Genomic DNA, 12,159 nt, shown 5'->3' with positions numbered 1-12,159 from the left:
CCGCTGCCTCTAATCTTTATGAATGGCCATTTTGTTACTTTTTTTCTAGATAAATGTAGAAAAACACTGCAGAAGGCGGAAATTTCTCGCTCTGATGGGAGATTGTAGATTTTCATGCGGGAACAGCGTTTATGAATGCCCACTTTGCTAAATGGACGGGAAAATCCGCTGTTTTGAGCGGAAAACTTGCGGTAACGGTTTTATGAATAGAGCCCTATGAGCGTTTGCATATTTTTTTGAGCTCTGGCTATCTTAGAAATTACCCTAAAAGAACTTGTGCAAGGATTCCCTATGAGAGTGTTCACATATTAGCGGTTTGATTGTGATCCGTTTTCAAAACTGCTGCCTGTACCATTTTCTGAGCACTTCGGCTCAATGGAAATGACGTCAGGAAGTGAAAAAACGCTCTGCAAAAGCACTTAGAAAAGCACTTTTCTAATTGCAAGGCGCAGGGAAAAGCGCTGACAAAACTCTCAAGAAATCGCCCTTAGAAGGAACCCGAGGTGAGTGACATATGGAAGCTGCCATATTTATTTCCTTTTGAAAAATACCAGTTGCCTGGCTGTCTTGCTGATCTTTCTGGTCAGTAGTGTCTGAATCACACACCGGAAACAAGCATGTGTCTAATCCAGTTTGACTTCGTTTAAACATCTGATCTGCATTCTTGTTCGGGATTTATGGCTAAAAGTTTAAAGCCTGGTACACACATTACCAATTTTGATTGGCCAATCACTGACCAATTTTACCATCTACATGTAGTATGAGAGAAGTAGTGAGAGTTTATCTACCCACTCTGTTCATAGTATTCAAAATCTGTTGACCCTGATACTACATGGAGGAGGTTAAACTGGCCACACCCAGCACTGTGCACACAAGGAAGTCCTGCCCACATACACGATATCCTCACCATACTAACCTTGTGCATAAATAAACACGAACAAGGGTTCTGTGAAAACACACAGAAGTTTTCACACATGCAGAAAAAAAGTGCATGCAGAAAACGCACACAGAAAACAGACAAGTGTGAACCCTGCTTAATTCACAGTGCTCAGCTGTGTTGCAGAATGATTCTGCATGTCAACTCACTGCCCAAACAATGCTATGGGGCTATTTACTGAACTGTGTTGTAACTTCTAACTTGCTGTATTCAGGCTTTTGTATTAACCCCCTTGGCGTTATGATTCTTTCCACATTTTAGGGTCTAAAAGCAATTTTTTGCACCCTTTCAGACCCTAAAACCTGGAAAAAAAAATCATGCTGCCAGGGAGATCTGCAGCAGTTTTTCATTCATTCACCTCCCTGGCTCCAGCGCTGCAGTTATGCCTCCATCCTCCGGGTGGCACTGCAACTCTAAAGTGAAATTGCCGGCTGTCGTCATGATGACAGCCGGTGATCTCACCAGTAGGAAGCAGAGCTCTGGAGGAGAAGAAGAAGAATGGCGGCCAACGTCGGGATTACTGTCGCATACAGTAGGTACAGAAAAACATACAGGCAATGAGAAGTATGCTTTCCTGTACTTGGTAACTAGTGTGTTTAGAGGTAACGCATTGCAAGCAGTGCATTACCATAATGCTACACATTACAATGCAACGTTGCACTGTGAACGGCCCATAGGATTAGCATTGCAGTGCAGTAAACTACATTATAAGACCTTATAACGCAGCTCCTCAACGTCCCACTGTGAAAGCGACCTCACACTCGTTCTAATGAATGTATTATACACTGGACCACTGTGAATCCAGATTATGTTCGCAAAGACACGTTGAGGTGCATCAGACTATATAATCGCACCCCAAAAGCAATGGGATTACACTGTAATGGTACGTTCACATCTGCGTGTTACAGTGCAGTGGAATCTGTTGACATACATGTTTACAATTGCACATTGCCACTTTTCGATCAGGAGCGACTGTTTCTTCTGATTGATTTTTATGAAAATTGAATGGTGTAGGTTAAAGTGGCACTTTGGTGAATATAGCTCATTTTACTTAATAAAACATATAATGTGCACAAGAGGTCCAAGTTATAAAAAAAAGTAAATGGCTGGTGAAACATAACGTGGTGAGGGACAGTTCACATTGCTGCAGCTGGGGGGATAGGAAGTACACAACCAAGTGCCGGAGGTCAGAAGAGCTCACTAACCTTGTGGGGAGAAGACTGGACCAACTGCCATTCTAGCTAGAAAGATCCTCTCTCTGGCCTGGGGCACACCAAAAACCGGTAGCAGATCCGTAAAATGCTAGCAGATTTTGAAACGCTGTTTCTTATTTTCCTGTAGCGTTTCACCTAGCAATTTGCGGTTTTGTGAAGCGTTTTTGGTGTAGTAGAATTCATATATTGTTACAGTAAAGCTGTTACTGAACAGCTTCTGTAACAAAAACCGCCTGGCAAACCGCTCTGATGTAGCATTTTTCAGAGCGATTTGCGTTTTTCCTATACTTTACAATGAGGCAGAAACGCTTCTGCAATCCAAAATCTGCAGCAGCCCGGGAGTATGCGTTTCTGCAAAACGCCTCCCGCTCTGGTGTGCACCAGCCCATTGAAATACATTACCCTAGCGTTTCCACATCCGCAATCGGATCTGAAAACGCTGCCGAACCGCTCTGGTGTGCACTAGGCCTCTGTGATGAGGAGTTACAAGCTGCTGGCAATGTGGTGTTTAATCTCTAAGGCCCCTGCAGTGCCGAGAACACATGCACAGTATAAAGTCTGTGTGAGAGAAAGAAGTGGGGACTGACTCACTGAGAGCCAGAGATTCATCTGAACCCAATAATTGGTAATGCAGAGATTAAACAATTGGCCTATTTCGCCCATTGCTCTTTGCAGGACCTCTTAAAGGGACTCCGAGCACCTCTCATGGGCATGCCTTTAATCCAGACGACTTGCAACAAAGTCGTGCTATGACCCCTCTGGAGGAGCCTCTTGCAATGGCCATGCGTGTCACTTCCTCTTCCTGCTTCATTCAGTGATGCACTTCTCTAACAGAGAAGACAGGGGTTACATGGAAGTTACAACATAGCCGAGTTGGCAGCCACGATTTTTAACCATTTTGTCCTCCTTGATGTAGAACTACGTCAAGGAGGCCATGTGCGCTCCCACGCGCTCCCGCTGCCGATCGTGCGCGGATCGTTAGCCCAGGAATCAATTAATGGGGCCATGGTGCCCGATCACTGATAACTCTCTCCCGCAGAAAAAGCGTCAGCTTCTCTCGGAAGCTTTGCTTTTTCTGCCTCCTATGTCCCTCTAAGCGTACATGTTACGCTTAGAGTGACGTCATGTAAATAAACTCAAGGTTGCCCCCGAATAAGATACAGTGCATTAACCTTATCTAAGCCCCAGGGTGGACTAGCTGTCCCTGACCCTAAAAAATATCATAGTGCAGCCTCCTTGGTCCGATTGATAGGCACAGGCACGCTGAGCACAAACGTGGATACAACTGGAGTCTGACATGATGAGATCTGACCAATTGGCCCTTCCTTGGTCCACTCCTAAAGTCTCTACAGGCTTTATCTCCATACAATCTACACTTTTAGTACTCTCCAAAACACGTAACAGGCCTGATATCTCCCCTTGGCCGACTCCACTTGTCCCTCTTCTAAACAATCCTTTGTTCCCACCGGGTTGCAACCCTAGAGGTTATCAGAATTGGAGGACAGACCCTCCACTACGGGCTAAAGATCTCATAGCACTAGGGATGGGACGAATCCACAATTTTTTCGAATCCGAATCCGAATCCGAATCTGAAAAGGTTCTCGAATATCTCGAACCTTTCGAATCCCGAATCTAACGAATCCTGCACATAAGAATTGTGCGATCCGTGGTATAGTTGCCCCTAGTATAAATAGCCAGGCATAGGTGCCCCCAGTACAGATAGCCAGGCATAGGTGCCCCCAGTACAGGTAGCCAGGCATAGGTGCCCCCAGTTCAGATAGCCAGGCATAGGTGCCCCCAGTACAGATAGCCAGGCATAGGTGCCCCCAGTACAGGTAGCCAGGCATAGGTGCCCCCAGTACAGGTAGCCAGGCATAGGTGCCCCCAGTACAGGTAGCCAGGCATAGGTGCCCCCAGTACAGGTAGCCAGGCATAGGTGCCCCCAGTACAGGTAGCCAGGCATAGGTCCCCCCCCAGTATAGGTAGCCAGGCATAGGTGCCCCTAGTATAGGTAGCCAGGCATAGATGCCCTCAGTATAGATAGCCAGGCATAGGTGCCCCCAGTATAGGTAGCTTATGGTTCAGGTGCCCACAGTTTAGCTAGCGTAGCCAGGCATAGGTAGTCAGGTACAGTACATTGTGCCCCTCAAAGACAAACAGAATGCGAGTATAGTACTTTTCTTACTGTAGCAAGATGTCTGTGGTGGTCTCTGTCTTTGGCGGCAGCTTGTGTGAGGCTCAGGCGGCAGCTTGTGTGAGGCTCAGGCAACAGCGAGTATCTGGCTTGTGTGGGGCTTGGACTGCAGGCATTCATAAAGGGAGAAGGGTAGGAAAGGCTCATATGAGTTCAACCAAACCTTTTCTCAAAGAACAAGCACATGATAATCAAAATGACAGTATAGGTAGCTTCTGGTAAAGGTGCCCCCAGTGTAGATAGCCAGGCATAGGTGCCCCCAGTATAGGTAGCCAGGCATAGGTCCCCCCAGTGTAGGTAGCCAGGCATAGGTCTCCCCCCAGTATAGGTAGCCAGGCATAGGTCCCCCCAGTATAGGTAGCCAGGAATAGATCCCCCCAGTATAGGTAGCCAGGAATAGATCCCCCCAGTATAGGTAGCCAGGCATAGATCCCCCCAGTATAGGTAGCCAGGCATAGGTACCCCCAGTATAGGTAGCCAGGCATAGGTCCCCCCAATATAGGTAGCCAGGCATAGGTCCCCCCAGTATAGGTAGCCAGGCATAGGTCCCCCCAGTATAGGTAGCCAGGCATAGGTCCCCCCAGTTTAGGTAGCCAGGCATAGGTCCCCCCCAGTGTAGGTAGCCAGGCATAGGTCCCACCAGTATAGGTAGCCAGGCACATGATAATCAAATGACAGTATAGGTAGCTTCTGGTAAAGGTGCCCCCAGTATAGAGATAGCCAGGCATAGTTGCCCCCAGTACAGGTAGCCAGGCATAGGTCCCCCCCAGTATAGGTAGCCAGGCATAGGTCTCCCCCAGTATAGGTAGCCAGGCATAGGTCCCCCCCAGTGTAGGTAGCCAGGCATAGCCCCCCCCCCAGTGTAGGGAGCCAGGCATAGGTCCCCCCAGTATAGGTAGCCAGGCATAGCCCCCCCCCCCAGTATAGGTAGCCAGGCATAGGTCCCCCCAGTATAGGTAGCCAGGCATAGGTCCCCCCCAGTGTAGGTAGCCAGGCATAGGTCCCCCCCAGTGTAGGTAGCCAGGCATAGGTCCCCCCCAGTGTATGTAGCCAGGCATAGGTCCCACCAGTATAGGTAGCCAGGCATAGGTCCCCCCAGTATAGGTAGCCAGGCATAGGTCCCCCCAGTTTAGGTAGCCAGGCATAGGTCCCCCCCAGTGTAGGTAGCCAGGCATAGGTCCCACCAGTATAGGTAGCCAGGCACATGATAATCAAATGACAGTATAGGTAGCTTCTGGTAAAGGTGCCCCCAGTATAGAGATAGCCAGGCATAGTTGCCCCCAGTACAGGTAGCCAGGCATAGGTCCCCCCCAGTATAGGTAGCCAGGCATAGGTCCCCCCCAGTATAGGTAGCCAGGCATAGGTCCCCCCCAGTGTAGGTAGCCAGGCATAGGTCCCCCCCAGTGTAGGTAGCCAGGCATAGCCCCCCCCCCCAGTGTAGGGAGCCAGGCATAGGTCCCCCCAGTATAGGTAGCCAGGCATAGGCCCCCCCCCAGTATAGGTAGCCAGGCATAGCCCCCCCCAGTATAGGTAGCCAGGCATAGGTCCCCCCCAGTGTAGGTAGCCAGGCATAGGTCCCCCCCAGTGTAGGTAGCCAGGCATAGGTCCCCCCCAGTGTATGTAGCCAGGCATAGGTCCCACCAGTATAGGTAGCCAGGCATAGGTCCCCCCAGTATAGGTAGCCAGGCATAGGTCCCCCCAGTTTAGGTAGCCAGGCATAGGTCCCCCCCAGTGTAGGTAGCCAGGCATAGGTCCCACCAGTATAGGTAGCCAGGCACATGATAATCAAATGACAGTATAGGTAGCTTCTGGTAAAGGTGCCCCCAGTATAGAGATAGCCAGGCATAGTTGCCCCCAGTACAGGTAGCCAGGCATAGGTCCCCCCCAGTATAGGTAGCCAGGCATAGGTCCCCCCCAGTGTAGGTAGCCAGGCATAGCCCCCCCCCCAGTGTAGGGAGCCAGGCATAGGTCCCCCCAGTATAGGTAGCCAGGCATAGGCCCCCCCCCAGTATAGGTAGCCAGGCATAGCCCCCCCCCCAGTATAGGTAGCCAGGCATAGGTCCCCCCCAGTGTAGGTAGCCAGGCATAGGTCCCCCCCAGTGTAGGTAGCCAGGCATAGGTCTCCCCCAGTGTATGTAGCCAGGCATAGGTCCCACCAGTATAGGTAGCCAGGCATAGGTCCCCCCAGTATAGGTAGCCAGGCATAGGTCCCCCCCAGTGTAGGTAGCCAGGCATAGGTCCCCCCCAGTGTAGGTAGCCAGGCATAGGTCCCACCAGTGTAGGTAGCCAGGCATAGGTCCCACCAGTATAGGTAGCCAGGCATAGGTCCCCCCCAGTGTAGGTAGCCAGGCATAGGTCCCCCCCCAGTGTAGGTAGCCAGGCATAGGTCCCCCCCAGTATAGGTAGCCAGGCATAGGTCCCCCCCAGTGTAGGTAGCCAGGCATAGCCCCCCCCCCCCAGTGTAGGGAGCCAGGCATAGGTCCCCCCAGTATAGGTAGCCAGGCATAGGTCCCCCCCAGTATAGGTAGCCAGGCATAGGTCCCCCAGTATAGGTAGCCAGGCATAGGTCCCCCCAGTGTAGGTAGCCAGGCATAGGTCCCCCCAGTATAGGTAGCCAGGCATAGGTCCCCCCCCAGTGTAGGTAGCCAGGCATAGGTCCCCCCAGTATAGGTAGCCAGGCATAGGTCCCCCCCAGTGTAGGTAGCCAGGCATAGGTCCCCCCAGTATAGGTAGCCAGGCATAGGTCCCCCCCAGTGTAGGTAGCCAGGCATAGGTCCCCCCAGTGTAGGCAGCCAGAAATAGGTCCCACCAGTACAGGTAGCCAGGCATAGGTCCCCCCCAGTGTAGGTAGCCAGGCATAGGTCCCCCCCAGTGTAGGTAGCCAGGCATAGGTCCCCCCAGTATAGGTAGCCAGGTATAAGTCCCCCCCAGTGTAGGTAGCCAGGCATAGGTCCCCCCAGTGTAGGCAGCCAGAAATAGGTCCCACCAGTACAGGTAGCCAGGCATAGGTCCCCCCAGTGTAGGTAGCCAGGCATAGGTCCCCCCAGTGTAGGTAGCCTGAGGCATAGGTCCCCCCCAGTATAGGTAGCCAGGTATAGGTCCCCCCCAGTGTAGGTAGCCAGGCAGGCATAGATCCCCTCCCCCACAAAAGTAGGCCGCCCGACCTCACGTAGGCCCGCACCCGCCCCCACCGCCATCATCCACCAAGCAAGGTCTTCGACATACTGTACCTGACCTGTAGCTTCTTCTTTCGCCCGTCCGTCCACGCCTTCAGCTCTTGCGACGTCCACGCCCAGTCTTCTCCGCGAGAGCGACGTCTTCAAGGGGCAGCGTCAACGTCATCACGCGGCGAGCGGGAGCGATGCGCGGATGGAACGCGAGGTCGGAGGTGGTCGCGATGACGTCACAAGCGGCGCAGGTAATGTATACAAAGCGACGCGTGTGACAAAATGATGCGGCGGGTTGCGCGGATTCGTCGGATTCGAATGCGCGCAAATGGCATGGGGATTTGAATCCACGAATCTCGAATCTTTCCTAAGATTCGATGGATTCGTGGATTCGCCGGATTCGAAGTCCCATCCCTACATAGCACACTCAAACTGGACACCTTTGACTAATCTATGTTTAACGAGGAAAAATTTACTCCTAGACTCATGGAGTCTCCTACAATTCCAACATCTCCTACGATCACTAGGTACAAGGGATCAGCTGTCTCGTGAACTCACATCTTTTGAATCAATGTGCCTAGAAAAGGGCAAGGCGGAAAGGTCCCTCTCACAAATTTACCAATTATTGGGTTCAGATGAATCCTGGGCCCTACAATTAAAGAACAAATGGGAGGTTGACCTGGGCTATACTTTTACGGATGAACAATGGCAAAAGATATTTTGCTAAACCAGAAATCCTCCATCTCTGCAAAAATTCAAGAGTCAAATTACAAAATCTTGAGTAGATGGTATATGACCCCGGTAAAGCTTCATGTGAGGTATCCGACAGCAGATCCATTGTGCTGGAGATGTGATCTAGAACACGGCACGCTCCTACATATTTTTTGGAAATGCCCACTCATAACCCCCTTTTGGGAAGCTGTACAAAAATATATCAAGATACTTACAGACGGAGATCCTAACTCAGACCCTGCCTACTATCTCCTACACCACACTCCTAAACCACTTAAAAAATTTAAAAAGTCCCTCACCAAGCACTTATACAAGCTGCACGCATACTCATTGCCAGACATTGGAAATCTACCACTCCGCCCACAATTCCAGAATGGCTCAATGAAGTTTAGCTAATTAGCCAAATGGAGTCTATGACACATGCTATACATGGCAGGGAAGAGGCCCATAATAAGACGTGGGTACACTGGCACATATTTACGGAAACTCAAGAATATAGGGACGTAATGCTACTTACATGAGTATCTAACCCCTGAATGTTCTCTCCCATTGCAGCTCAGACAATTGCACACTTTAAACAGCTAGATGGAGTCCTGGCACTGGCAGGGTGCCCCAAAACTCTTCTTTCCCCTTCTTCTCTTCTTTTCATTCTCTGACCTTTACTTCCCTCTCCATTTTCTCCTCCCCTTATTACTTCCCTTTTTACAAACTCTGATCTACAGACATCAGGAATCATTTTTGCTAGTCCTTAACTTGTTTTGTTTAATAGTTCCAGGTGCTGGAGTGATGTGGAGGACCCTCCTCTGAAATACACATAACTCATTCTCCGTAAAGCATAATTAGAACCTTGACAAGGTCCCTAGCAGAATGTTCCCTTAGGGCTCTAGGGACCAGGGCCGGGCCGAGGCATAGGCTGGAGAGGCTCCAGCCTCAGGGCGCAGTGTAGGAGGGGGCGCAGAATTCATTCAGCTGTCATTTCTAATTGTGTTTGAAGCAGAAAGAAATAAGAAAAGGGGATACATGACAGTGACTGCAAGCCAGATAACTAGAAATTAAGGTGTTGGGGAGGTTGGGGGCCCTGGGGCACCTATTAGTCTAATAGCAATCAGTGTGTGACGGCTGGGGTGGGAGGGATGGAGGGGAGCACTTTGGTGTCTCAGCCTTGGGTGCTGGAGGACCTTGTCCCGCCTCTGCTAGGGACCATTGCCCTCTATATTTTTTCTTCTTTTCATTATGCTCAGGAGCTTGGGTATGCGGTAAATTTGCCCTATCCAAACCTTTACATATAATATTGTTAGGGGCCTCGCCATATTTCACTCCAACACTATGTTGTTACATTTTGTACACAATTTATATATGGTGGCACTGGTTTGTTATCGTTATTGCAATGCTCCCTGGTTCTAACTGTACCATAGATACTTGTTGATACTAATGGACCTCTAAACTTCTGTTTTTTCTACTTTCTTCAACTTTCCCGTGTCACCCTGATTGTATTGCTTCTACAAATGTCTGAACTATTTTCGACTTCTTAATGTTTGAAAAATAAAGAATCTATTAAAAAAAAAAAGAAAAAGAAAAACACACACATAAATATTTACCTAAGGGTCTAAACTTTTTAAATATCTATGTAAAGATGAAATATTTCTATTTTTTTTTATATAAGCTTGTAAACGGAAAAAATGCTCGTTTATTTCCAAATAAAATATTGTCGCCATACATTGTGATAGGGACATAATTTAAATGGTGTAATAACCGGGACAAATGGGCAAATACAATACGTGGGTTTTTAATTATGGAGGCATGTATTATTTTAAAACTATAATGGCCGAAAACTGAGAAATAATGAATTTTTTCAGTTTTTTTCTTATTCTTACTGTTAAAATGCATTTACAGTAAGGTAGCTCTTAGCAAAATGTACCACCCAAAGAAAGCCTAATTGGTGGCGGAAAAACAAGATATAGATCAGTTCATTGTGATAAGTAGTGATAAAGTTATAGGCTAATGAATGGGAGGTGAACATTGCTCGGATGCATAAAGTGAAAACGACCGAGTGCTTAGATGGTTAAATTGATATTGAACGAAAACACTCTGGTGTAGAACGGTGATTCAGGGAGGAGAGCACAAGCTACAGAAAGGTATGCATCTTTAAGTACTTTTCAGTACTGGTTGGAGTCTTATAGGCATACCCATGAGAGGTGCTTGGAGTCCCTTTAAGCTCCATCATGTTGGATGGTAGGGGATGTTGCACAGCCATTTTAAGATCTCTCCAGAGCTGTTCAATCGGATTCAAGTCTGGGCCACTCAAGGACATTCATAGAGTTGTCCTGAAGACACTCCTTTGATATCTTGGCTGTGTACTTAGGGTTGTTGTCCTGCTGAAAGATGAACCATCACCCCAGTCTGAGTCTGAGACCGCTCTGGAGCAGGTTTTAATCTTGGATGTCTCTGTACATTGCTGCAGTCATCGTACACTTTATCCTAACTACTGAAAAACATCCCCACACCATGATGCTGCCACCACCAGAGCCGGATTAAGACTACACAGAGCCCCAAGCAAAGCAATAAATTTGGGGCCCCCTCCTCAGCTACCCTGTTGAAGGGATGCCCCCCCCCCCCCAGTATAGGTGACCGGATGTCCCTCCAGTATCGGTAGTTGGATGTCCCCCTACTATAGGTAGTAGCCAGTTGTCCCCCCAGAATAGATAGCAAGAAAACCCCCCAGTAAAGGTAGCCAGATGTTCCCCCAGTATAGGTAGCCAAGTGACCCCCCCAGTATAGGTAGCCAGATGTCATCCCCAGTATATATAGCCAGCTGTCACCCCTCAGTATAGGTAGTCAGATGTCAACAGATGTATGGCCACTTTAATTCCCCAAGGCTCATCCCTCCCCCCCCCCCTATGTCCTCCCCTTCGCCACCATCACTACTAATCCCTCAAATCTGCTCCTCTCCCATCTTGAATATCCCCTCCCCCTTTACCAGACCACCATTTCCCTCAGTCAGGTAACACATCTTTACTGACCTCCCTCCTGGCACCATGATCCCTGCCACACTAATGCTAGTTTCTGAAGTTTCGGTACCCCCCCCCCCCCCTTCCATCACTGTTTTCACCCCCCAACATCCATGCCTTTTTGGTGGTCAGTGGCAGAGCATCACTGCCTGCACACGACCCATTTTACTATAGTATGAAACCCTATAGGCCACATCCATACTCAGTACTGACAGGTGGAAAAGCCATTATGATTCAATCATAGTGAAAGAATCTGCCTGTAACAATTGATGCATGTATGGCCAGCTTTAGATTATGGTTTCTAATAAAAAGATTGAGAGAGAGGAGAGAGAAGGCAAAGCAGGTGGTTTTGGTGCACCGGTTACCCAAACCAGGAGTCCCATAGCAGCAATAATATGCTGCAAAGGGCGTGTAAGGGAAATTCGGGGTTCCGGTGATCGCAATACCCCAAATTACACCTCCCACAGAGTTGCAACGACTCGGAGGGGGAATAGTATTTAACACAGCCGAGGAGTTTAGTGGCAGCAGGTAGAGCCAGCATTCGGCGCTCCCGGTCGCCCAACTCACCCGCAGCGTACAAATACTAAGGGCTCGGACACTCTATAAGCGATTTTCTGAGCTCTTTTAACCATCAGAGCTTTCTGAGAGCTGTTTAAAAAACGCTCAAATTGACTTACCGGTACATTAAAATCATGGTAAAATCGCAATTGCGGTAAAATCGTTCAGAAAAGCGCTTATACTGTGCCTGACTGTGCCTGACCGCTTATGCAGAGACAGGGAGAAACAGTGAGGAGAAAAAAGCTGAAAGAGAAGGAAAAATGTATTTGCCTCAGCAGGATTGCACTTTTATTTAGCTTACCTGTATGACACAAGAAGCTACAGCCAGCACTAGGGGAGAGGGAAACAA

General features: G+C 49.0%; 1 protein-coding gene across 1 annotated transcript in view; it reads left to right on the top strand.

Annotated features, from left to right (window-relative positions):
• Positions 1-1,427: 1,427 nt before the first annotated feature.
• The window catches only part of STAMBPL1 (STAM binding protein like 1), a 107,489-nt gene continuing 96,757 nt past the window's right edge, over positions 1,428-12,159 (top strand). The window contains exon 1 of the mRNA XM_068258300.1: positions 1,428-1,469. The gene's annotated coding sequence lies outside the window, so the exon portion shown is untranslated. The remainder of the gene's footprint in view (positions 1,470-12,159) is intronic.

The sequence above is a fragment of the Hyperolius riggenbachi genome, chromosome 10 (assembly GCF_040937935.1).
Source record: "Hyperolius riggenbachi isolate aHypRig1 chromosome 10, aHypRig1.pri, whole genome shotgun sequence".
Lineage (NCBI taxonomy): Eukaryota > Metazoa > Chordata > Amphibia > Anura > Hyperoliidae > Hyperolius > Hyperolius riggenbachi.
The sequence above is the reverse complement of the archived record's forward strand: the minus strand, read 5'-3'. Positions and strand labels throughout refer to the sequence as shown.